Source organism: Triticum aestivum, chromosome 3D (assembly GCF_018294505.1).
Source record: "Triticum aestivum cultivar Chinese Spring chromosome 3D, IWGSC CS RefSeq v2.1, whole genome shotgun sequence".
In the NCBI taxonomy this organism is placed as follows: domain Eukaryota; kingdom Viridiplantae; phylum Streptophyta; class Magnoliopsida; order Poales; family Poaceae; genus Triticum; species Triticum aestivum.
In genome coordinates this window covers 520,993,534-521,019,234 of record NC_057802.1, presented here as the reverse complement: position 1 = coordinate 521,019,234, position 25,701 = coordinate 520,993,534, and the positions used below count along the sequence as shown (strand labels likewise).

General features: G+C 46.9%; 1 pseudogene; it reads right to left on the bottom strand.

Moving 5' to 3' along the window:
- Positions 1–6,072: 6,072 nt before the first annotated feature.
- On the bottom strand, positions 6,073–23,804 carry LOC123076440 (tryptophan decarboxylase 2-like; annotated as a pseudogene).
- Positions 23,805–25,701: the final 1,897 nt, after the last annotated feature.

Genomic DNA, 25,701 nt, shown 5'->3' with positions numbered 1-25,701 from the left:
TAAGCGTACGTGTAAGGTCGGTCCGGGCCGCTTCATCCCACAATGCCGCCGAAACAAGATAAGACTAGTAGCGGCAAGAAGAATTGGCAACATCTACGCCCACAACTGCTTTGTGTTCTACTCGTGCATAGAAACTACGCATAGACCTAGCTCATGATGCCACTGTTGGTGAACGTAGCAGAAATTCAAAATTTTCTACGCAACACCAAGATCAATCTATGGAGTAATCTAGCAACGAGGGGAAGGGGAGTGCATCTACATACCCTTGTAGATCGCGATGCGGAAGCGTTGCAAGAACGCGGATGAAGGAGTCGTACTCGTAGCGATTCAGATCGCGGTTGATTCCGATCTAAGCGCCGAAGAACGGTGCCTCCGCGTTCAACACACGTGCAGCCCGGTGACGTCTCCCACGCCTTGATCCAGCAAGGAGAGAGGGAGAGGTTGGGGAAGACTCCGTACAGCAGCAGCACGATGGCGTGGTGGTGGTGGAGGAGCGTGGCAATCCTGCAGGGCTTCGCCAAGCACCGCGAGAGAGGAGGAGGAAGAGGGGAAGGGCTGCGCCAAGAGAAGAAGAACTTCGTGCGTTGGGCTGCCCCTTTGCCTCCACTATATATAGGGGGAGAGGGAGGGCTGCGCCCCCACCTAGGGTTCCCTCCGTAGGGGTGGCGGCAGCCCCAATCCCCATCTGGGGTGGCGGCCAAGTGGGGGGGGGGAGAGGGAGGCGCACCAGGCATGGGCCTTTAGGGCCCATCTGCCCTAGGGTTTGCCCCCTCTTCTCTCTAGGCGCATGGGCCTTGGTGGGGAGGCGCCCCAGCCCACCTAGGGGCTGGTCCCTTCTCACACTTGGCCCATGTATGCCTCCGGGGCCCGTGGCCCCTCCCGGTGGACCCCCGGACCCCTCCGGTGGTCCCGGTACACTACCGGTGATGCCCGGAACACTTCCGGTGGCCAAAACCATACTTCCTATATATAAATCTTTACCTCCGGACCATTCCGGGACTCCTCGTGATGTCCGGGATCTCATCCGGGACTCCGAACAACATTCGGTAACCATGTACATTTAATCCCTATAACCCTAGCATCATCGAACCTTAAGCGTGTAGACCCTACGGGTTCGGGAACCATGCAGACATGACCGAGACGTTCTCCGGTCAATAACCAACAGCGGGATCTGGATACCCATGTTGGCTCCCACATGTTCCACGATGATCTCATCGGATGAACCACGATGTCGGGGATTCAATCAATCCTGTATACAATTCCCTTTGTCTATCGGTATGTTACTTGCTCGAGATTCGATCGTCGGTATCCCGATACCTTGTTCAATCTCGTTACCGGCAAGTCTCTTTACTCGTTCCGTAACTCACATCATCCCGTGATCAACTCCTTGGTCACACTGTGCACATTATGATGATGTCCCACCGAGTGGGCCCAGAGATACCTCTCCGTTTACACGGAGTGACAAATCCCAGTCTCGATTCGTGCCAACCCAACAGACACTTTCGGAGATACCTGTAGTGCACCTTTATAGCCACCCAGTTACGTTGTGACGTTTGGTACACCCAAAGCATTCCTACGGTATCCGGGAGTTGCACAATCTCATGGTCTAAGGAAATGATACTTGACATTAGAAAAGCTCTGAGCAAACGAACTACACGATCTTGTGCTAGGCTTAGGATTGGGTCTTGTCCATCACATCATTCTCCTAATGATGTGATCCCGTTATCAACGACATCCAATGTCCATGGTCAGGAAACCGTAACCATCTATTGATCAACGAGCTAGTCAACTAGAGGCTTACTAGGGACATGGTGTTGTCTATGTATCCACACATGTATCTGAGTTTCCTATCAATACAATTCTAGCATGGATAATAAATGATTATCATGAACAAGGAAATATAATAATAACCTATTTATTATTGCCTCTAGGGCATATTTCCAACACATAGCCTCGTTCCCGAGTGCGCCCGAACTCCGGCCGCCGCCTACGTCGTAACTGTCGTCGTTTGGGTCCGCCCCGGGGTGAGCTGAAGGCTCCGCTGGACGCGCACGAACTCCAGCTACGTGTAGGACCAAACCGTAGTCGATTTGGTCGACTGTGGGCAAATTCCGAGCCCCTCCGCCGTGTCGAGCTTCACCGGCGACGAGCCGCGGGTCAACTCCGGCGAGTTTGACCATTGTTGACCAGGATTTGACCTCCCCTGGGACACTGACACGCGGGCCCGGCCCTGCTAGTTAACCTAGGTTAGTGCTAAATTAATTAGGTTAGTTTACTTAGGCACCGACACGCGGGCCCCACTGGTCAGTTTGACCTGGCAGCCCCGTTGACCCGCTGACATCACAGTGACGTCATGCTGACGCAGTAAATATTCTCTGGGATTTAAAATAAATCAGAAATGATTTATTAATTTCAGAAAATATCCTAAACTTCTAAAATTCATAGAAATTAAACCGTAACTCCAGATGAAAAGATTTATATATGAAAAATATCAAAAAATCCAATCTATCCATTGGTACAGGTTTCATGCATGTTAAAGCAGCTTAACCTTACTGTATAGTTCAAAACATGTTAATGCACTTTGGAATTCATAGTTTGAATCTGAATTTGAACCTTTGGTTCAAATCAACCCAAACCCTTCTGTTGGTAGTTGCATTAGCTCAAATCACAGCATATTGCCATGTCATAATCATGCATCATATTGTTGCATTGCATTGATTGTGTTCCCTCTTGTTTGTCGGTGTTTGTCCCTTCTCAGTAAACGTGGTTCCGACGATGAGATCGATGACACCGATGAAGAGCTATACTATCTTTAGAAGTGTCAGGCAAGCAAAACCCCCTTGTTCATTCCGATACAATCCCACTCTCTCGCTCCTGCTCACTTTTACTGCATTAGGACAACAATGATTCAACTGTTACATGCTGCGGTAGTTGAACCCCTTTCCTCTGCATGACCTGTCATTGCCACAGTAAATAGATGAAACCCACTAGCATGAGTAGGAGTTGTTTGAGCCCTGATGTGCCTACTCATTCATGCTTGTTGTCATGCCTGCTACTGCTTAGAGTTGAGTCAGATCTGATTCATCGGGGATGAATTGGAATGTGGTGAACATGTCCTACTGTTGAGAGCTAAGTGTGTGAACACGATTTGGTAAAGGTATCGGTGAGAGGACATGCAGGAGTACATGGTGGGTTGTCTCATTGAAACCATCCTCAGGAACTGAGTTCTGTGTTTGTGATCCATGAACAGCTACTACCACACGTTGGGCCCTGAAATATGACCCCGCTCGACTTATTAACCCCCCTTGTCCTCCGTCCAGGAGTTGCAAGTAGTTTCTGGTGTTTGTAGTATGCTGGAGGCCGTGCGCATCGCTGACCCGAGGGGTGGGTTGTGATGCGGTAGGCACGTGGCACGGTGTACCGGGACGCCCGTTTGGTGCCTCGGGAACCCTGCACACATCGTTCGGGCCCGTAAGTGGAAACCTCGGCCGGACTCCCTTCGGATGGAACCTGAATAGGCGATAAACCTGGACTAGGGACTTGTGTGGTTAGTCAGGTCGTGGTCTACACCCACGTCAGCTTTCGCTTGAAGTCTGCCGAGCACACATGTCGTGTGCAGACGCTAAGTGGTGGAAACATGTGTGAAGAAGTACACCCCTGCTGGGTTATAAATGATCTATTCGAATAGCCGCGTCCGCGGTAAAGGACCTCTGGGTTGCCTATACAGTTCATAGACAAGTGAAAGTGGATACTCTAAAATGCACAAGATAAGCGTGAGTGCTATGGATGGCCTTCTCGTAGGGAGACGGGAGCGGATCCGTAGTGGTGTATTGATTTGGTGAATATGTGGACTCGTGTGCGCCACCCCAAAAGAGTTACTTGCAGACGTAGTTCTGGATAGCCACTGAGTCAAAACTGGCTTGCTGCATTTAAACTCTACCACCCCTTTGTTGATACTGATGCATATGTAGCTAGTTCTGATGTAAGTCTTGCTGGGTATATTTGTACTCACGTTTGCTTAATTTATGTTTTTGCAGAGGTACTTCAGTATCACTAGTAGTTCCGCGTGGGCTTCGACGTTTAGCTTGTTACCTCAGCTATGATCTTGTGCCCTCGGCAGGGTCTTGTAGATAGTCAGGCTTCTCAACCTTTTCATTTGTAGTTGTCTGTACTCAGACAAGTTAAGCTTCCGCTTGTGCTTGTTGCTTGTATGACTTGAATGATGGGTCATCAGACCCATGTTTGTAAAATCTGGCTCTTCGGAGCCTAATGAATAAATACTTTGAGTTATAGAGTTTTGTTGTGATGCCATGTTGTATTTGCACATATCGAGCATATTGTGTGTATAATTTAAAATGCTTGGTATGTGTGGGATCCGACAACCTAGTTGTTTATCCTTGGTAGGCTCTTTTATCGGGAAATGTCTCCTAGTGCTTTCACTGAGCCATGGTAGCTTGCTACTGCTCCGGAACACTTAGGCTGGCCGGCATGTGTCCTTCTTCGTTCCTGTGTCTGTCCCTTCAGGGAAATGTCACGCGGTGTCTATCGGAGTCGTGTTAGCCTGCTACAGCCCGGATTACCCGGAGTCCTGTTAGCCCAGCTGCTACAGCTCGGATTCACTCGCTGATGACCGACACGTCCGTTGCTGGATCATGTATGTCTGTCCCTGTAAGTTAGTGCCACTTTGGGTTTACGACTAGTCATGTCGGCCCGGGTTCTCTGCCATATAGATGCTAGCGACACTATCATATACGTGAGCCAAAAGGCGCAAACGATCCCGGGCCAGGTAAGGTGGCACCCGTGGGAATACCGTGCGAGAGGCCGCAAAGTGATATGATGTGTTACATGCTAGATCGGTGTGACTTAGGATCGGGGTCTTGACAGTCAGCGAGGGAGCGGCGGCCAGCGGGGGGCAGCGAGAGGAGCAAGCGTGAGGCCGGTGAGGGGGCGGCGGGTGGATCGCTTGTCGGGATGGGATGCTGCGGCGGCGCAAGGAGGCGGCTCGCGGAGTCTTGCATAGTGATCAAGGCACTGTTGGCTGAACTGACTTTGTTGGGCGATGCTCGCAAGGTGCTCAAGCAAATGCCAGAGACCAAGAGTGTGAAGATGTTCAAGCTTTCACCATGGGTAGACGTGAGAGGTGGTGCCGGACCGGGCAGTGGATGACGTCCATGGCGATGCCAAGCTGAGAAGATGAGAGAAACAGGTGGAGGGGAGGGGGGTAGCATACAATTTACATGTGAGGCTACTTTTCTTATGTATTTTTTTTTAAGAAAAAGAAAACGCAAAGACTTGCTGAAAAAATCATTTCACAGTTTTAGACAATATTTCGCAATGCAATCGAGTCTGGTATTGAAGTTCTGCCAAGTATTCAGAATTAACTCTTCTGCTCGTATGACAATTCTTTAAAAGTACCAAATAATAGCTTTTAAGTTTTGTCATGGTATTTTGCTAGTCCATTATTTGGCTGTTGAGCATTAGTTATGCAGTTGCTTTTTCTCCGGTGTCCAATGGCAATTTCAATCACTGTAGAACAGCATATCAAGTTCATAGTTACTGTACACCATTCCAAAACAAAAGGTTGCTTCTGTGCTACTCTTAGATGTTTGAAATGTTTTTTTTTTTCATTGGATCCCATGTGTTGTGCTCTATGTAATACAGTACATATCAGGGGAGAAGTCTATGTCCACTCGCGTGACCTTTGCAGCTTCTTGTGGCGAGCTATGGAGGTGTTCATGGCGACTTTCAAGAAAGACCGTAAAAGCGTCATCACTTAATCTGGCGAGGCTAGGCTCGCCCCTCTACTCAAGGGCACCTCTGTAAGTGTTAGCATGTCTACTACCAATCAATTAGCCACAATAGATCTACGCATTAATGGCTCAAATCAACAGATTTTTAAGGCGTTGGGTGAGTATGTAAACACTGGCAAAAATACGCCTAGTGATCAAGGTACTAGTGCGGTAAACTAATCCTTACTTAAACCAAAGTTTGCACATCGTGGTCAGCCCAAATTACTTCTCACAAGGTAAAAGTTTGTATTTCATACTTCTTTTGAACCCATATGGGGTTGATATTATTTTAACAATCCTTGGTCGATGAAGCCGGTAATCACTGTTATTATGACTTCATGTGGACCTTGCAAAAATGTTTGTATGAGCAACTGTAAAAGCTAATCAAGATAATAGGCCTAAATGGTGGAGCTTAATCAATAAGCATCTGCATTTATAATCTACGAACTTCCTAAGATCTATCTTGCTGGCCTCATCTTGCAAAAGCTTCCAAGCAGCATCCACATGTTTCTCCTCGGTCAGTGGTGCTCCAACGGCAAATCTCAAGACAAATTTTCCGGAAAGAACCTGTTGAAGAAAAAAGTACCACACAGGAAATCAGTGGATATTTATGCTTCATGAATACATATGGAGATCATTGAAGGATCTGCTAATAACCAACCGTATGTGATATGAAGATCTTTCCACTTGAGTTACAGGTATCCATTAGGCTGTAGTTAAGGTTACGGCCATTGTCATCCTCCGAAGTTGGGGGCAGAAGGCGGAAACACACAAGGGAAAAGTTCCTTGGAGTTACTACCTAAATTAGTGAAGTAAATAAGAACTCTATAAAATAGAGATTTCCAATGGAAGAAGAAAACATGATGTTCTTTTGAACTACAGGAACATAGAGTTCCATAGTATCCTTAAATAGATGTACTAACTGGTTTATTTTCTCTGTTACCTCAAATCTTGAATCAGATAATACAAGTTGTTCAAACCGTTTAGCCAACTGTATGTGCTTTCTGATATAGCTCTGCAGGTTTTCCACGCCATAAAGCCTCAATACCATCCATAGCTTGAGTGATCTAAAATAAAAGCTCCACTTGGTAAGAGAAATCAATTCAATTGTCATACAAGGAACTGCCGCATATAGTCTGAACAACAATGTGACGAGTCATACTGTCATAGTGACTGCACTTGGTAAGCTAGACGTTAACACATTGATATATGGTGTTGAGCAACATTAAATTGTAAGATTCTTTTTTTGTAATAGACATATGTGTATGAACTATATATTGATCCTCCAATTGCAGGCAAAGTAAATATAGTAGAAAGGCTACAATTTCTCTAATAGGAACAATGATATTGAATAATGGGCAGGCCCACCTAACACAAACTGCTCAGATCTCTTTTGATGGCACACTGTGAAGCCATCCAATACCACATGGGATACAAGCAAACTTTGGTTCCTTGGTGAATTTTTAAAATCATTTGACCACACGTTATTACCACTTGTGATTTATATAGCAATACCGAAGCTTATTGCTAACACTTAATGTTAGGTAAATATTAGTTCTACAAAGAAGAAACTAGATATAATTTATTGAAGTATTAATCTAATGTTGCATTCCTTGTCAAAATATTATGTACTAAACTGTATGCAAGAGATAAATAGTACACTTAACAAGGAATAAGGTTTATACAAATCCAGAGTATCTTAAGAATAAGGTTTCGATATATCCTTCCCTTCTCTATTTTTCTCTTGTGATAATTTTATTATTGTTCATGGTAGTGGATTAATCTACCTTTTGAAAAGTTCGAACTTGTCAAAAACCTTATGCTTCTATGAGATAACTCTTGTCCTGTTTATTATGCATCATGTAAGTTTGTGCATTTGGTAATATTGACATAATATTAATGTAATATGCGTAGAAAATACAAGTAAATAAATATTCCAGATGTGTAAAACATGGTACTCCAATTGGAACATCATCACATGGCTTACCTTAACCCATAACAAGGAACAGTCGAAGTTTGTGAGAAACCATTTGTGTGCATTCATATTGAATGAATCAGCTTCTTCTACCCCATCAAGGTGATGTCGGTACTCTGGGCATATGCAAGCACTTCCAGCATATGCAGCATCAATGTGGAACCACATGTCATGGGCCTAACAAAAATAATAAACATAAGCAATCGATCAATTTTTTATCAATATATTTAAATATATGTTTCTATAATTTGTCACAAGTAATATACAAAATAATATAGCTAATAACAATGGGAATGTGGAACCAACATTCCAAAAGCATTCTCCGTAAAAGATCCCACAGATTGATCGAAACTTATTTCTTGCTCTACCACAAATTTGCATTACTTAGGACTAAAATACGAAAAATAAACTAAATTTAGTAATATAAAAAGAATTCCTCTTCGAAATTCTGGTCCCATCTAAAAATTTCTGGGGACCGTTGTTAACGGATTAGTTATCCATCAAAACGCAGACTTGTTCCTCAAAAGTGGAGATAATAATTAGGTCTTCAACTAGCAGTAACAAAACAGTGTTCTATGCATAGCTGGTAGAAGTTCAACATTCTTTTAGAAAATATATAAATAGAAAACATTAAATACATAGATGGATTTCATTATACTAATATTGGTAATTTCCTAATTATCACAAGCAACGGGCTCAAACACCTGTGCTATCTTTCCTAATTTATGCAAGGGGTCCACGGCCGATGAAGATGTTGTGCCTACCTGAAACAAATAAATTCTTTAGAAGATAAACATGGAGAAAAAATATAGATTGTACTAATGAGTAGATAAAAAGCTAAGCACAACTATTAAAATAAGAGAATGCCATTTAAGTAATTACTTTCTGCAACATTTATCATGTTACTGTTTAAGTATATTTGGATTTCCCAAACTTCTCCATCAGTCTGGGCTTTTGGTTCTACTGGTTGGTGCGTTAAAATTAATTGGTTTGACCGCGTTCACCCAAAAAGAACCACAACAAAAGATGAGCAGGTGATCAGGGTCATCGAACAGGTAGTGGCCTAATATGGCAGTAGATTAGGGAAGCTCTATGGAGGATTCGGCAATGGCCAAGACCCTCATGCCCGCAAGTCAAGAGCATGATCTTGATCATCTACATCAGGATAATAATATTGCCCTCCTTCACTCAGATGTTTGCATATCCACTACAACGACAAATATCGTGAAAATGGCCTAGTTGCAAATTCAGGGCTAATATGCTATAGAAGGCTGAGGCTCATGAGTGGCGGACGCGGGGGCCCGAGGACTTTGCCAACTTCTCCCCTATACTAGGTTTTGGGTCGAGTTGTATGGAGAGGTGTTGGTCCTCTTTAGGACTTGTACAAAAACTTCTTTTCTATCAATGGATCGAAACACAAGGCTTTTGCGTTTTCACGAAAAAAAAGTAGGCTTAGTTTGGGAGCTCAGCTCTATTGAAACTATGGTATTCCAAAACTGAAGTATTGGAGTGCCTGGCAAATGAATATTGCAATTTCATACAATACTTCAGTTTATAGAAAAAAAGTGGTCGGGAGTGAAGTTTTGAGTATGGCAAAAAAAACTGCAGTTTTGCACAATACTTCAGTTTATAAACCACAGAATTTATTGGATCCAAACGCTTTAAAGTATTTGATACTTCAATATTTTTAGAAACCGAAGTATTATCAGAATACTTCAAAAAAACTGAGCTCCCAAACGGACCCGTAATCAACAGTAATAGGGAAGGGGATGTTTCTATATCCAATGCAGAATGCAAGGATCGAATTCAATCTTATTTACAAGATACAGAGAAGACAACTATGTAATGACTGTACCATGACACTAGTACTAAGCATTTTTTATCTTTTAAATGGGATTGAATTAATCATGAAATTTGCATGGATGTAGAACATGCATTGTAGTAGAGCTAAAAATTATTGAGATTACTTCAAACTTATACGACATATTCTCACGGAATTTACAACTTCTGAGGGTCATTTTCACGTAATTTCTCCATGATCATAAATTGCCCCCATCCCCAACACAAATCCCCCGCACACACAGACTGTACCATGCGCTAGTACACAAGAATCAAGAACGGAATAATTCAAGACAACACACGACTGAAATTTTTTAATACATAAATGTAGCTCCCGTAATTTTGCACAAAGATAGTCGGAAGACAGACTAGTATCAAAATTGTGAACTTGCAGAAGATATTTTCTGAACTTTCAGTATACTGACTCAAAGTTATTTATTTAAAGTATAGTAAATCATGTCAAGACTTAAATGTTGAAATTCCCCCAAGTTTTCATTAACCTAAGAAGCTTGCATACAAAGAAATCACAGCTTATTGCTTACTGTTGCACAGATGAAGAATGGTATCAACCCAGATGACAAATCAACGGAAATGGCTTCACTAACTGCTTCAGGTGCAACAGCGTAACTATTACTGTAGTCAGCCTTCACAACTCTGAAGTTCTCTGGGAAAATTCATGCAATCTATAAAAAGAAGAATTATATCTTAGGAAAAACAGATAAAAAAGGTACAAGAACATAATTCACATTATCTAACTGCTTCATTGTCATTCCTTGAATAACATCAAATCCAAAGAACCGACAAAGTCTGGTAATTTATTCATATTTCATAACAAAAGATAACTAGAAATCATTCTAGTGAGACTTGAGTTGTATTACATATGCATACCTGGCATGCCTTTTGCAGAGCAGAATGTGTCTGATCAGATGCATAAACTACTAATTTTTCAAGGGATTTTTTCCCGTGCATTTCTAAGGTTCTATCTCGTGCAGCCAATAGTACAACAAGGACAGCTTCACTGGCACTACCCTGGATTACTCCTCCACCAACCGCTGTAAAGAGGGACGCAGTAGAGAAACTCAGTGACTTTAGCTAAGGACACTATGCACATTCTATATCAAAAGATAGCAGCTCTATGTACCATTCTACTATAGAAGAATCTATAAATAGATGTCTCGGATCAAGGATAGTCCAAATCACAGTCTGTATCACATGATCATAGAACCCTATGAAACTATTCCGATTCCGATCGACATATAGGACAATAACAGCTTGGTAGCATATAACTCAAGTTCCATGGTTCGGACCATACGATCTCTGGAGCCATAATTGTTTTTAGGTCAGATCCTATTCATGATTATAAGATCCACGAACATGAAAATAATCCTACATAGGACCACCATTTTGGCAATATTGATAATCCTACATAGTTATGCGATTGCTAATTAATTGTACATTTTTTTGCGGGTAAATTAACGGTACATCTTGATAAGTATTACAACCGCTCAATAATGTAGATTGTCCTAGGGTGCATACCATCAGCTATTCAAAAGTATGGCTGTGTGAAAAAGCATATAACTGATTGTGGAAATAATGTCGCTGGATTTTTGTGTTTTTATAGCACAATATGATTGAAAATTATAGTTAGTATCTTGCATTGGAGCCTGCAAGAAAGTAAGAAATGACCACATTTTTATGGAGCAGCTGTAAAAAGTAGTTCGGTATTCTACGTAGTAATGTTAAACTAGACAAAACGATCAATATGTCAAGAAGGAAACAAGAAACGTTACCTTAATAAATAAAGAATGGAAATACACGATAAAAAAGTAATTGAATAGCCAAGTAAGTGATGTTCCACATAGTGTTTGTTAATCGTAACCTTATCATTTATATCATATCTAGAGATGCAAATTAATTAAAAGGCACTACATATAAAGAACAGAATTGCAAAAATATATGTTGTGATCAACAAATAGTTTGTGCATCAAACTAAAAAATATGGTTGCAGCCTTACCAGATGATAGAAACTGGCTTGGAAGCTTAAGCATTTTTGCAAACCAGTCTAAGACTATAACCTCTAACTCGGTTGCAGCAGGAGAGGTTATCCAACTGAAGCCAACGATGTTAAAGGCAGCACTAAGCATCTCCCCCAGGAATCCAGCAGTGCTACTATTTGAGGGATAGTAAGCAAAATAATTTGGACTTTGCCAGTGAGTTACTCCCGGTACTATCTTCTCTCGTATATCTTTTTTTTTAGAAAAGGAGGATGACCCCCGGCCTCTGCAACTGGGAGATGCATACGGCCACTTTATTGATTATTCTCGAGGACCGTACAAAGTATTACAACAATGTGTCTGAATCCACCATCTTGGCAACATATGCCGCTACTCCTATCCAATATGATGAGGGGGTGCTAGCTGGGCCACTACCCAAACCACTCACCTAAGCCTAACATCAAAAGCCGGAAGCCGAAACTCATTCGGAAGCCCCAGCCGAGCCACATACCGGGTCTGGGGCACAAAACGGTCAGACGCACTCGTGTGTCGTCGCCGCCATCTTCCACAGGTCCGTCTTCAGATCATATTGAGGCTTCTACCTTGTCTGGCCACTCTGCCATCGACGTCCCCATGACGCCAGACAGCTTCCTCCTCCTGCACGAGTCCATCTCCGCGCATCAGACGCCGAGTCTCCACAGCACCATGCCGCCGAGATCCGCCACCATCAATGTGAAAGATGAAGCACCGCTCCACCAAAGTCGCCGTCCTCTAGTCCCTCGAGCCCGTGTGCACCTCCAAGAATGACGCCCCCAGGGGGGAAAACGACACCAGAGAGCCGCCGTCATCCAATCTACTGATCTAGGGTTTCCCCCGGAGGTAGCAGAGAGTGGCCTTGAACTTCTCCACGACGATGCCTTCAGGAAGGGAACGACGCAGACAGCGTCGCCATCGCCGGCCTGGGCAATAGCCAATAGCAGGTTTTCACCCAGATCTGATCGAAGACCTCCATCTCTCGTGCACGGGTCGCCACCATCCTTGCCGGGATCTGGAAGATCCCGCAAGCCAGATCTCCGCAGGGAGAAGCCCCCCCCCCCCCCCCACCGAGACCCACCGGCCGAGCAGGGGAGGCCGAGGCCGCGCTCACAGGAACCATGCCCGCGCCGCCGCCCCGGAGTCAGCCCCGCGTGCCAAGAGGCGAGAACCACCACCATGACGCCCGCCGCACCGCCGCCAGGAGCTCGTCGCCGACCACTCCGCAGCACGCCGTGCCGCCGCACCCGCCAACCAGTCCGGCGCCCAAGCCCGGCGGATCTGGCCCGCGCCTGACCACCCGCGCGAGGGGACGAAGGAAGCCCCGCCGCCGCCTGCGCAGACCGGGCTTCGCCCGGCCGTGCCCTCCAGCGGCGGCGAGGGGGAGTAGGGAGGGAGAGGGGGCCGAGCGGAGGAGATCGGGGCGCCCTCCCCGGCCGCCTCGCGGGTGGCGGTGCGGGAGGGATAGGGTTCGCCTTCTCTCGTATATCTGGACATCAGAAAAGTTTTATGAATAAAATTTAGGATTGGTTAAGCATAGTTTATGGATTGCAATTGATAAAACGTAAATTCCAATGTCACTTGAAAGTGCACTAGAAGGAAGATCACCATCAAAAAGGGCATCCAAACTTCCAAAGTGTCAGGTCGGTTTGGAGCTAAATCTGGAAGAAGTTCATTTAGATATCCTGGCTGCAACGAAAACACCCGATCAATGCACCAATCTTATTAGAGTGCTAAATATAGTACTTAACACAATCCATCTTCTGTAGACGAACGAGTAGTATGTTTGACTGTTTTCTTAGTTCTTTAATGGTAACATCACCATTTCACAACATGACGGATGCACAGTTTTGTATCCCTTAAAATAAAGAGAGAAGGAAAATGATGTTCCAAGTCCTTGTACATAGTGGCTATGATGAACAGATGCTTCTGAAAAGTGATATATCACCCCCAAAAAAAAAGTGATATATCAGGCGTATCAGATACGGGTCCTCCCCGCCACTGCAGCTTAACCATATTTTCTCAAGATATCCAGGAAGGGAATCATACCGTGACCAAATGTTACCGATCCTATGTTGAGCTGCTTCATATCAAATGTTACCGAAGAATTTAGTTTAGATTATATATGTATATAGGCGACCGAAGTACCAGAGAATTATTTATAGAATGGATTAAACTAGTGGCTGGGTCAATGGGCGAACAAGTCATATTAACAAGGAGATAATGTTGCAGAAGCAGCATCTGAGCAAACTCCCAGGTTAAAAAAACAAGTTTGAAAAAAATTGCAAGTTCGTATTGCAGGATTTGGAGAAGAGTCAAGAGTGACCGTGCCTGGACTTGACTGAGGACGGAAAATGTCTCGATGGATTTGTAGTAGTCGGCGATGAAATCCACCATCCGGTGCCCGCACTCCCGAAGCTGCTCCGCATCCATCGGCCGCATCGACCAGCCGCCGTCGTCTCCATTGCCGGTACCACTCCCGTCCCTTGGCAACAACAAACCAAGAAAAAGTTTAGCGCGGGGCATTAGAAAATATCGATCTGCGGGCATGAGGATCGATGAGATGTTCACATGATAGGGTTTGCAATCCTGGCAGGAGAGAGATTGCAAGCGAGAGAGATGAGGGAGGAGGCGATCAGCACATACGGTATATATCACGTGTACCGTGAGCCTTGGCTACCATGCAAGGAAGATATCTTACTACCTCGTATCATCAACCTATAAACAACCGAATAAATAGAAAAGATACTACCTCGTATCAACCTATCAATTCTCGTAATGTATGGTAATCAATCTCTTCTTAGGAAATGCATATGCAATCAATTCACGTCATAAGATCTCTTCCTTCCTTGCCTTATAAAAGGATCAATCTTGGTTTATTTCCTTCCTTTTTTGTCTAGATTTTTTTTTGCCCATAAAATCTCTTTATTTCTTTCCCGATTTCCTCTCATTTATCCCATGATCTTGTGCCCGCCAGCTAGGGTACCAGATCCCGCTCACACCGTGTCGCGAGGCCACCATCCTCCTCGAGGAGAAGAGGCCAGAGCACCGTGAACAAGGAAGGTCATGGCGCTGCCAAGGAGAAGCGCCCCTTGATGAATGTAACATGAAGAATATTGTATGAGTTGCATGTAATTGTAACATAGAAATTATGTCCGACAGAGGAAAAGAGGGAGATTGTTATGGTAAAGAAGAGAAAATGGCCATTGTTGAACCTAGCATGTCCGCAAACATGCAGCATGTGGCGATGCACATTTTCTCTACCATGGGAATGAAAGTTGGTTACTTGTTTTCATAAGTTTCTTGTTTTTCCACTTGTCATCCAACGCCACTTTCCATTGCTTTCATCATTAAAAAAATATTTAGTCTATCAGTGTGTTATGTATTTGAATGTTGTGTCCAGTACAAGGGTTAGTTTGTTGATAATTGAAAAGGCTGGTTTGGTGATTAATATAAAGAAAAGAACAAGATGAGTCCATGCTTGTGCATAACCAATAATATTCATTGTGGCCATATATGTGACTTAGGAAGAATATTATTATGGACAATATCTGTGTGAGTACAACCGATGATGGCGATTTCATTTGTGGTGAGCCAAAAGTTTTTTTTTTGAAAGACCCGGCAAATCACCGGCTTCATTGATTTAGCAGAAAGCAGTGGAAACATGTAGATCAAGTGATCAAGTGGATGAAATTAGAAAAGTACAGCTATCTCCCCTCTGATTAGGCTAATTTTCACTAATTGTGTCCCCGAAGGGAGGCTCTATGAATTTGGCTCCGGCCAATCTCCATTGCTCGATATTGGTCCTAATCGCCGCGATGACATCTTCCACCCGAGGTGTTTTTGCCCGGAAAACGCAGTGGTTTCTTTCCCTCCATAATTCCCAGGCGATCATGATGATCAGAGTTTTGATTCCACGCCTGTTTGCGGTAGCAGTCTTGTTGATGAGGAGTTGGCAAGTCTGAGCCTAGCTGAGCGGAGACCTCGTGTCTGGTGCGAGCGAAGAGCAGCCCGACCATCTGGCACATTTCCCCCAAACCTGTTGCGAGAAGCTGCAGCCCCAAATCAGATGGGTAGATGTTTCCAAATTTCTGGTGCACAGAGGGCAGAAATAGCCATTGGGCCAGCCTCTTCTCTGCAATCTGTCATTGCACCACAGGCGGTCTCTATGTACCTTCGCGAGTGAGCTTCCAAGTGATTTCATCTTCTTGGTCAGGAGCCATGGTAATGCGTGCGACGTCAATGAGCTGCCACATCTGTAGAAACTGAGGTGCTATTGCGGCAGTATCTCCATGTTGCAAATCTGAAATCCACTGATCATTGGCTAGAGCCACCCGAACCGACCTGTTTTTGCGCCTCGCGTGACTGAACAGAGCAGGGAAGGCTGTGGACAGTGGGTCGTCACCGATCCAGCTATCTTTCCAGAAGTTGGTCTTGTTTCCATTGCCAACATGGATTGATGTCGCTTTGCCGAACAGAGCCCTTAATCTGAAATCCACTGATCATTGGCTAGAGCCACCCGAACCGACCTGTTTTTGCGCCTCGCATGACTGAACAGAGCAGGGAAGGCTGTGGACAGTGGCTCGTCACCGATCCAGCTATCTTTCCAGAAGTTGGTCTTGTTTCCATTGCCAACATGGATTGATGTCGCTTTGCCGAACATAGCCCTTTCATGATCGTCAGGAGTAGGGGTCACGGCAACCCAAGGCTTATCCGGCCGCGCCCATGCGAGCCACTGCCATCGCAATCTCAGCGCACGGTTGAATTTGTGCAGGTCCAGTAAACCAAGGCCTCCACAGTCTAGAGGGGAGCAAACCTTTTCCCAGGAGACCTTGCACTTTCCACCAGAGAGCTCATCGTCTTGTGCCCATAGGAAGCGTTTTCGCGATTTGTCCATTTCCTTCAGGATATTCTTTGGTATCTTCAGTGCAGTCATCGCAAAAGTTGGTAGGGCAGAGAGGACGCATCTGACGAGGACTCTTCTCCCAGCTATATTAAGGAGCTTGCCCTTCCAGCCGGCCAGCCGTGCTTTCAATCTATCGATCAGGAATTGGAAATGCGCCATTCTGAGGCGAGTTGGCGAGATTGGGAGCCCCAGGTAAGTTATCGGGAAACTGACAATCTGTCCACCAAAACCCTGTAGCAAATCCGGCACATTCAGATCTTCACAGCAGATTGCAACAACTGATGATTTTCTTTGATTCAGTTTCAGTCCGGTGGCTTGTCCAAAACTGTCCAACAGATCAAGCAACTTGCCCACCTCCTGAGCAGATGGATTTGCGAAGATAACTGCGTCATCGGCGTATAAGCTAACCCGCAAGCTTGGACCGCGGCCCGGCAGAGGCGCCAGGACCCCAAGATCGGACGCAGCAGCAAGCAGATGGTGGAGCGGGTCAATTGCGATGATGAAGAGCAGAGGGGAGAGGGGGTCGCCCTGTCTTAATCCTTGCATGTGCCAGAAGTGATCGCCCGGCTCCCCGTTTAGCAGCACCGAAGAAGAGGCCGACGATAGCATTAGCGCAATCCAATCACGCCATCTCGGGGGAAAACCCAGCTTTTGCATAAGCTCCAGGAGATAAGCCCAGGAGATAGAATCGAAAGCTTTTGCAATATCCAGCTTGAACAGAAGGGCCCTTTTTTCTGCCGATGGAGCGCCCTGACATAGCCCTGCACGTATTGGTAGCTTTCATGCAAGCATTTTCCCTTCTGGAACGCCATTTGTGCAGGGGAAATCAGGTCTTGTAGTCGAGACGCCAGCCTCATGGACAGCACTTTTGCAATCAGCTTAGCAATGGAATGAATGAGGCTGATCGGTCGGAAGTGGCCCATCTCTGTTGCTCCATCCTTCTTTGGTAGCAAGGCAATGAAGGCAGTGTTCAGATCAGCAAAGTTGTCACCCGCTAGGTTGTAGAACTTTTGGAAAACCGCCATGATATCTTGTTTGATAATGTGCCAACATGATCTGAAGAACTTGCCGGTGTAACCATCCGGCCCGAGAGCTTTTTCAGTCGGAGATGCCTTGATGGCAGCCCAGATTTCTTGCTCAGAGAAAGGTAGATCAATGCCTTGCAGGTCGACGGCTGGTAGCTGAAGCAGGTCCCAGTTAAGCGTGCAGCTCCGTTGCAGGGATTCGCCAAGGCCGCGGGCGAAGTGATCGAAGGCCAGCTGAGCTTTCTCTCGCGGCTCCGTGACAATGGCGTCGCCCTTTTTGATGGAGTGGATGTAATTTTTTCTACGACGCGAGAGGAGGCGGGCATGGAAGAACTTTGAGTTGGCATCTCCTGCGCGGAGCCAAGAAATCCTGGAGGCCTGCTTCTTGCGAGCCCTTTCAATTGCTGCCAGCCCGAGAACCTTCAGTTTAAGCTGCTTCCTCAGGTGAAGCTCATCAGTTGACAGCGGTCTGGCCTCCTGCGCCACGTCGAGCCTCATGATAACCTCGTTTGCAATGTGGAATTGAAGTTTTGCACCCCCAAACAAGCTTTTGCTCCAAACCTTTAGATCCACCGCTACTCATTCCATCTTCTTCATCCTGACGAACGGGCAGTCGTGGCGGACAGGCCTCTCCCATGCGTGCTGCACTGTCTCCTGGAAGTGAGGGAAAACTGTCCAAAAGTTCTCAAATCTGAACCTTGCCTTGGTGACAGGCCTAACTCCATTAGCCAGCACCAGAGAGCAATGATCAGAGAACGAAGTGGAAGCCGCCATGAGGACGAAACTTGGGTGCATATCCTCCCATGCCAGGTTACAGAAAACTTTGTCGATACTGCAAAGAGTTGGGTCCTCCCTCTCACTGCTCCACGTAAATCTCCTGTTTTTGCATTTGAACTCTTTCACCCCGTCGAGGTCAATTGCTCTGCGGAAACGGCCCATCATCCTTCTGTTGATGTTGAAGTTGTTTTTGTCTCTAGCTTGGTATATCATGTTGAAATCGCCATTCAGCATCCATGGCTCTGTTGCAGGCGGCGCAACCGCAGCCAGTTCCGACAGAAAGTTGGCTTTCTGTTGGTCGTCCGTCGGGCCGTAGACCGTAGTCATCCAAAACGAGCAGCCTGTACTAATGATCTTCACCCTTGCCGTGATGGAGAAACTAGCGATGATCTGATCCGTGATCTCGACTGTCTGCTTGTCCCAGAAAATTGCCGCGCCCCCTCTCGTGCCCATTGCCGGAAGCACGACGCAGCTCTGCAGAAGATTTCCCCCAACGTCGCGAGCCATGTCAGGAGTCCATGTCTCCAATTTAGTTTCTTGAAGGTTTAGGATTGAAATCTTATTTGCCTGCGCCACCTCTCTAACTGCAGATCGTCTAGCCGGTGCGTTCAGGCCCCTAACGTTCCACGACATGATCCTGTAATTTGTGTCAAACATGGAGACAGTGGTGTTCGCTTCGTCGACTAACATATAAAACAGAGGGGTTACAACACACATTACATCTATCCAGGGGGCACTGCCGGCCTCCAATAGACCCAAAATCCCGGTGATGACTACAAACTGATCCTGCTAACCGAAGACTACACATGAAGACTAATCCTAACTCGAACTGGTTTAAGACCAGTCGTCGACGAAGACTAGTAGCTAAAACTAACATGATCAAACTACATCCTCAGCGTCCGCGCCGGCCATCCCGGCCGCGATTTCCAGGGCCTTACTGTCCAGGCCGGTGAGCTTAGCGATCGCCTTGATGTCGCTACGGGACAGAGGCTCCTCGAAGCGCTTGAGCAGAGCCGCCGCCGCCGCCGGAGTCATCCGATCCTTTGGGCCGAGGCCACCGAGCTCCTGGACGAGGCGCAGCGCCGCGCGCTGAGCCACCGGCACAGTGCAGCCGGACGCGGCCTGACGCGCGCTCCGGCGAGAAGGAGCAGAAGTGGCCCGCACTTTCGGAGGGGCTGAAGAGCGTGGCCGGACGGGCGGAGCGGGCGGGGCGTCGAGGATGGTCGTCGGAGAGGGGCTGAACAGACGCGGCGAACCGCCCGCCTGACTGGTGCTCCCTTACCCAGCATCGATGTGGAGGCAGTCAACCTTCTGGGTTATGGCGGCGACTTGAAAACCCACAGCAGCAGGAGCCGGGGTGGAGATGCAAGGGCTGCTGAGAGGGGCATCGAGGTCGGCGATGCATGGCAGAATGTCGTCCTCCGGGAAGCCGTCCACGGCCCCACGGCGCGTCGAAGCGTGGGGCGGCGAGCGGCCGCCATCTTCAAAGGCCAGCGGGGAAGTAAGCGCGTCGCGCATGGCGTTCTTGATCTCCAGCTGCATGACGTCTGTACGAGGCGGAGGGGAGAGGGTGCGCCCGCCAGGGAAGGAGAAAAACTGGGCCACCGGGTCAGGCTCGGAGGCGCTCTGGCGTGCGGGCTCGCGCGGTCGGAGTGGGAGCGGGGGAGTGGCCCTGAGAACAGAGCCCTCCTTTGCCTTCTTGTGCTTGACTTTGTCCTTGGTTTGGTCTTCATGGCGACGATCAGAGGGAGCCTTGTTGCGTGGCCGGGGAGCGGCCTCGACGACGTCAGTGGCCTTGCCCTTGGCGTGGCAAGAGTTGCCCAGAAACGCGTCCTTCCAGGTGCGCCGCAGCCCACCTTGCTCGTCGTCGCGGTCTTGGTCGCGGCGATCGTCGACCCGAGGCCCGCCCCTGCATCCGGAAGCCGGCGCCCTCGGAGCCGCCCTCCTCCCCGGGGCCTGGCCGTCCTCGACGCCAGCAGCCCAGGAGCCAGGCTCGGTCCGTGGAAAGGGGCGGTCGTCGTCATCGTCGGAGGAGGAAGGAATCCCGCTCTGTCCCGAGTGCGAGGAGCGCGGCGAGAGCGGGGTCCAGTCCTCCATCCGATCCACGTGGATGAGCATGTCGTAGCGGCGGACGCCCGGCGGAGGAGGGATGCGACGATCAGGAGGGGAGTAGCCGATGATCTCGTCGACGCGGCCCGCTCCCCTCTTGAGCACCCAGAGCGCCCGCGTGGTGGGGATGTGCGCGACGTTCCATGTCCAGAGCCAGCAGGCGAAGGTCTTGGTGTGGCCTCGCTCCAGGGTCCGGCTGTCAAGGCGGTCGATGCGGCCGAAGTCGCCGAACGCCTCGTCCGCCCCCTCCAAGGACCAGAACTGCATCGGGAGGCCTTCAACGACGATACGGACGTGCAGCGGCAAGCTCATGATAGCTGCGTGGTCGTCTTCGTGCCAAGCACGGATGAAGAACTTGAAGACGTCCACCTTGATGGAGCCCCTCCGCACGGCGTCATCGCGGTGCGCCGGCAGGTCGAAGTGGACCAGGAACGCCTCAGGTTGGTGGGAGGTGACGCGGAGCTGGAAAGGTGGGTGTAGTTGGAGAAGAGACAACATGCATTTTGACGTGTGGTACTGGGAGTTAAGCTTACACATGAATCAAGGGTCATGGTGTATATATGCCGTTTAAGCTATATCTACTTTCCCGTGGCTACGCACGGGCAGTTACCTAGTAAATAGAAAAGATACGGTTCATAAACAACCGAATAAATAGGAAAGACACTGTATCGCAGGCGGAAGCCACACGCGACCCACGAAAACAATGGCCCGCAAGGGGACTGACAGCCACTGCCCCGAGCTGAACAGTAGGGAGCTCCTAGATGCCGCCTTCAGCGGCGCGTGTCCGAGATGCCGCCTGAAGGAAGACCCGATTGGGCCTGGCCCAATAACATCCCTTCGCTCGCTGGCTCTTCCGTTCATTCGCTCGCTTGCTTCTATGCTCCTACCAGCTTCTATATTCCTTTTCAAATCTGAACGACCTTTACAATTTGAACAATTTTAAAAACTCTGGAAATATTTTTCTTTATCTTTATAAATGGCATCCCTAAAATCAAAAGGTTCGAACTTCAAAGGAAAAAGATCACACATATTATTATTAGAAACAAACCAACAAACTACGGATTATGTGGTTGCAGTTGCAGGAAAATTTCCTTTTTTATGTACATAAACAATAAACAAAAATGCAGGAAAATATCATATGAAGTCATCGATCTGGATCCTTTTTTAAATACAACAGCGGATACATGTAAGAAGAATTAAACCTGAAAACCAGAGTACTGCACACAAGCAACTTGAAAATCTAGCTTACTTTTTGCATGGCTAACAACTTGAAAATCTTGCTACAGATGTAGCAAGAAAAGATATCTATTAGACATGATTTTAAGCTTGCCCCAAGTTGCTTCATCTAATATTTACTTATTATAAATCTTGAACATACAACGTCAGAACATAGCCTGTCGACCAACACTTACTTACTGAACTTAAGCAAATTAGTAAGCTTGCACGTGAAAATTCACGTATAAATAGAAAAATAGTTCAATCATAAAAGGCAAAAAAAAAGTACAAATGAATTTCTACTTGAAGTTTTAAAAATTATACTTATGAAATTCTACGTTGTAATGTACCTAAGCATTTATGTACAAAGTCACAGAATTTAACTTCAAAAAGTCCAAAACAATTGTTCTTGGTGCACTCTCGTGAATGAATATTTGTACGTCTGCAGTATTCAATAAATTAAAATGGCATAAGATTATTTGTTTCCACGGTACACCTGGAAAGATTCATCTTAGTAGTATCATCCTAAAACTAATTTGTGTACCATCATGTTTGTTATTAAAGGCAAGTTAAGAAGAGGTTATAATATACTATGCAAGCAGGTTGCCTATAGAACTAAATATCATTACAAAAATACACTGGCCTAGCTTCCTTGTAAAGATTTAGGGTACCGAAGGCTTCATGAAAGTGATGCAAAGCAAAGAGACGAAAATTCACTTCAGTTAACCTGCTTATATTAAGTTTCTCGAAGGACATTTGAGATGCTCCTAGGAGACGTTGTGTGATGGCTTTACTACTGTCTGAATTTTTCTAGGTTTTATATCCTTGCATGATGTGAGAAAGCTTCCCAATATCCTGAACTTTAGTATATACTCAAAAGTGAAACAATTTTATCTTACTATTTCTACATGCAGGTGAGTACAATTCACAACAACAGAAAAATATATGGGCTTAAAATAGACTATAACCACAATCAGACAAACAAAAAACAATGGGGATTTTTTTTCTTAATTACCTTACCTCAACAACCAATTTCTATTCCTTTGTTCCAAGTGCCAAAGAGAAGCTACAGAGCGAATCAGAGTACTGCTATAGTAATTTTATCCAGATTTTAAACCATGGAAGTATAATTTAAACGGACCTGAATTGCACAAGGAGGTGAATATTTGCATATTTAAACTGGTAATTGAAGCCAGGAAGCATCGGCAAAATTACCGGCAGTCAAAAGAGGAGGGGGAGAGGACCGAGGTGGCCGTCATGGTCGTGGGGGACGGCCGCTGGCTCGACTTTGTCCAAGTGGTGGCAATCTGGAGTCTGAAGAGACTAAACATTCAGCATTCGAGAAGCTGCAACCTGAGAATATCGCAGGCACTCGCACTTGTCAACTTGAGTTAATTCTGAATTCTGGTTATACACAAACCACTATGACACAACAGGACATAACAATTATATTTTCTAATAGGGCTGCGTCAAACGAAAACGAAGTACCGATAAGGGATTCCAAGTGTCCCCAAATGTTCTGTACCAGCCAGTATGTAGCTATCCCTTTGCTGAATCCCAAACAGTTTAGACCACTGACTGCCAGTGAAGAACAGAAACAACACGAAAAATAGCACCATCAGATCAGAATCAATGTACATCTACAGACCAGAAAAATGCATAACAAGTTGTATGCGCACCTTGTGCTGCTCTCCGGATGGACCAGACTTGTTTTTCTGGCCGACGATGTAGCACAGCAAGCGACACCAATCTGAGCGCCAGAGAAGCACCAAGAACAATGAGGACGGCGTAGATCCTCCCGCTGACAGGATTGTACGTCTCCAGGACGCTCTGCTGCTCGCCCCTGGAGCGAGAGCCACTCCGCCCTGCTCCGTCTGCCCCTTGAGCGAATAAACAGCCGCACGAACGTGTTGATCCATGGTAATCGAATTCTTGGCGTAGACAAAGAGGAGGAAGGGCCGGGTGGAAGCAGCAGCAGACCGGCGGCACCCGCCCCCTAGCGGTGGCGGGGCGCAGCGGCGGCACCCGCTGGGGAGCGGTGGCGGGGAGGGAGAGGAGGGCCAGCGGGGCGCAGCGGCGGAACCCGCTCCCAGCGGTGGCGGGGCGCGGGGCGGGAGGAGGAGGCGTGGATGGATAACTCGCGCTGGAAGTGGATCCTCTACCATTAAGCTACAGTACAATCTAGTGCAAAACAAAGAAGGAAAGTTAGAATCATTTTAGCGAATAATGTATTTATCTACTGTAGCAGGTCATGTACGTGGTTACTGTTTATGTAAATTGATTTTATTGCATCATAATTTTGTTTGTATGTAATTTTTGTAAATGTATACAGTAGATTTGTAATTTACAAATTAATTCAATTTATTTTAGGCTTAATCATATGAATGTGAAGGAGGAAAGTTAGAAAATTGTAGTTTAGGTGACTTCTCTCCTTCATGTTAGAGGATCCACTTTCACTGGCGCTGGGCGGGACAGTTTGGGTAGGAGAAGCTGTCCGGTCATGGGATGGGTGGTTTTTTTTAATTAGCGATCGTGATCAGCGCTCGTAATTGTGTGGCTTGCTGTGTTAAACACCGAAGGATTACTGGTCTTTAGATGTTGTTAATGAATGTTCCTGAATGTTTGGATCTGCCTACTCTCTTCCTTCTATAGGGGTAGTAGATTTAGTATTGGCTCATCTTCCTGTCATTCTGTGACTGATGTGAGATATTGAAGAGGCGAGACACTTAACCTCGACTCCCCACTACCCCTCCAGTAAAAAAGGCTGCAGTGCTCCGCGTCCTCAGGGCCATTCTTAACCCCCGCCCAATCTCTTCCCCTTCCCCTTCTTCTCCCCGGCTTTCCCCATATCTCTCTCCCCTGGTATGAGCAGCTATGGGTGAGCAAACCGACGACGGAGTGGCGAAGCTGCAAAGGTTGCGAGGCATGGTTGGGGACAGATGGGTGCTTCCTTTGCAGTGACCTTTCCCTCCCTCTCACGTCAGTACCAGATTCGTTTATGTAATCTTCAAGTCATCCTCCCAGATGCCCGTGTGGTTAGTCGAGATGATTGCCGTGGAGCCATGGTCCTTACCTTCCATCTCTGACTCTATTCCGGCCAAGGGAGCTCCGACGCCGTTGGGGAGATTGGTTCTGCTCGGTCACCGGAATCAGACCAGCCACTGGTGTGACGTCGGGCAGGGCTCAGATCTGCGATGAGAGGATGAGCTCTAGCATCTGGACCGTGCTGCTACCTGGCAGCTAGCCGCGCCCAACTTGGGCCACCTTCACATCGGCTGCATAGCCGCCAGTGCATGCTGATCCGCCAACTTGCACCACAGCAGAACAACGAGCGACTCCGTATCCTTCCAACTACTCCTGTATGTATGTTTTCTTGTATGTACGTTTTATCTATAATCTATAATACTATAATAGTTCATCCCCACTAACCTATTTAACTGAGCATGCAGCCTATCCACATCAGCATCCATTCACCTACTGCCACGTCAGCACTAACACTCCACTCCCTGCATGCATGAATCACGTATACCGTAACGCCCCGTGTATTAAAACTCTCGCTGGATCTCTCGATTCCCTTCTTGCGCATGGGCTGCCTTTTTTCTCTTGCGCCTGGGCTGGCTGTACGAAGCGTTTTTTAACCTGGGCTGTCCAGCCAAGTTGTGGGCTAAATTACCGCTTTGGACGTTCGATGCGCCCATGGGCTTTGCATCGCTGAGAGTTCATCTTCCCCACTGCGTACGTCCTTCCTGCAGCCGCCGCGGCCGCCGCGACGACCCACCCTCTCCCAGCCAGTTGCTGGACTAACCGTCGTCGTTAGCCCTTCTGCGGTCCACAGATGTGCACTAACTCCAGCTTATCCGCTCATCTTCCCGTTGCCGCTATTATTGCCTCCACTACCTCTTCCACCCTTCTTGAGGGACACTCTGCCGGCCACAAATGCATATGAAACGGCCTCACGCACCACAACGTTTAGAGCGGACTAGATGTGCCCAGAAGTTCAACAGTCTTCGCATACAATATATTCTCCCCTCGCTAGACC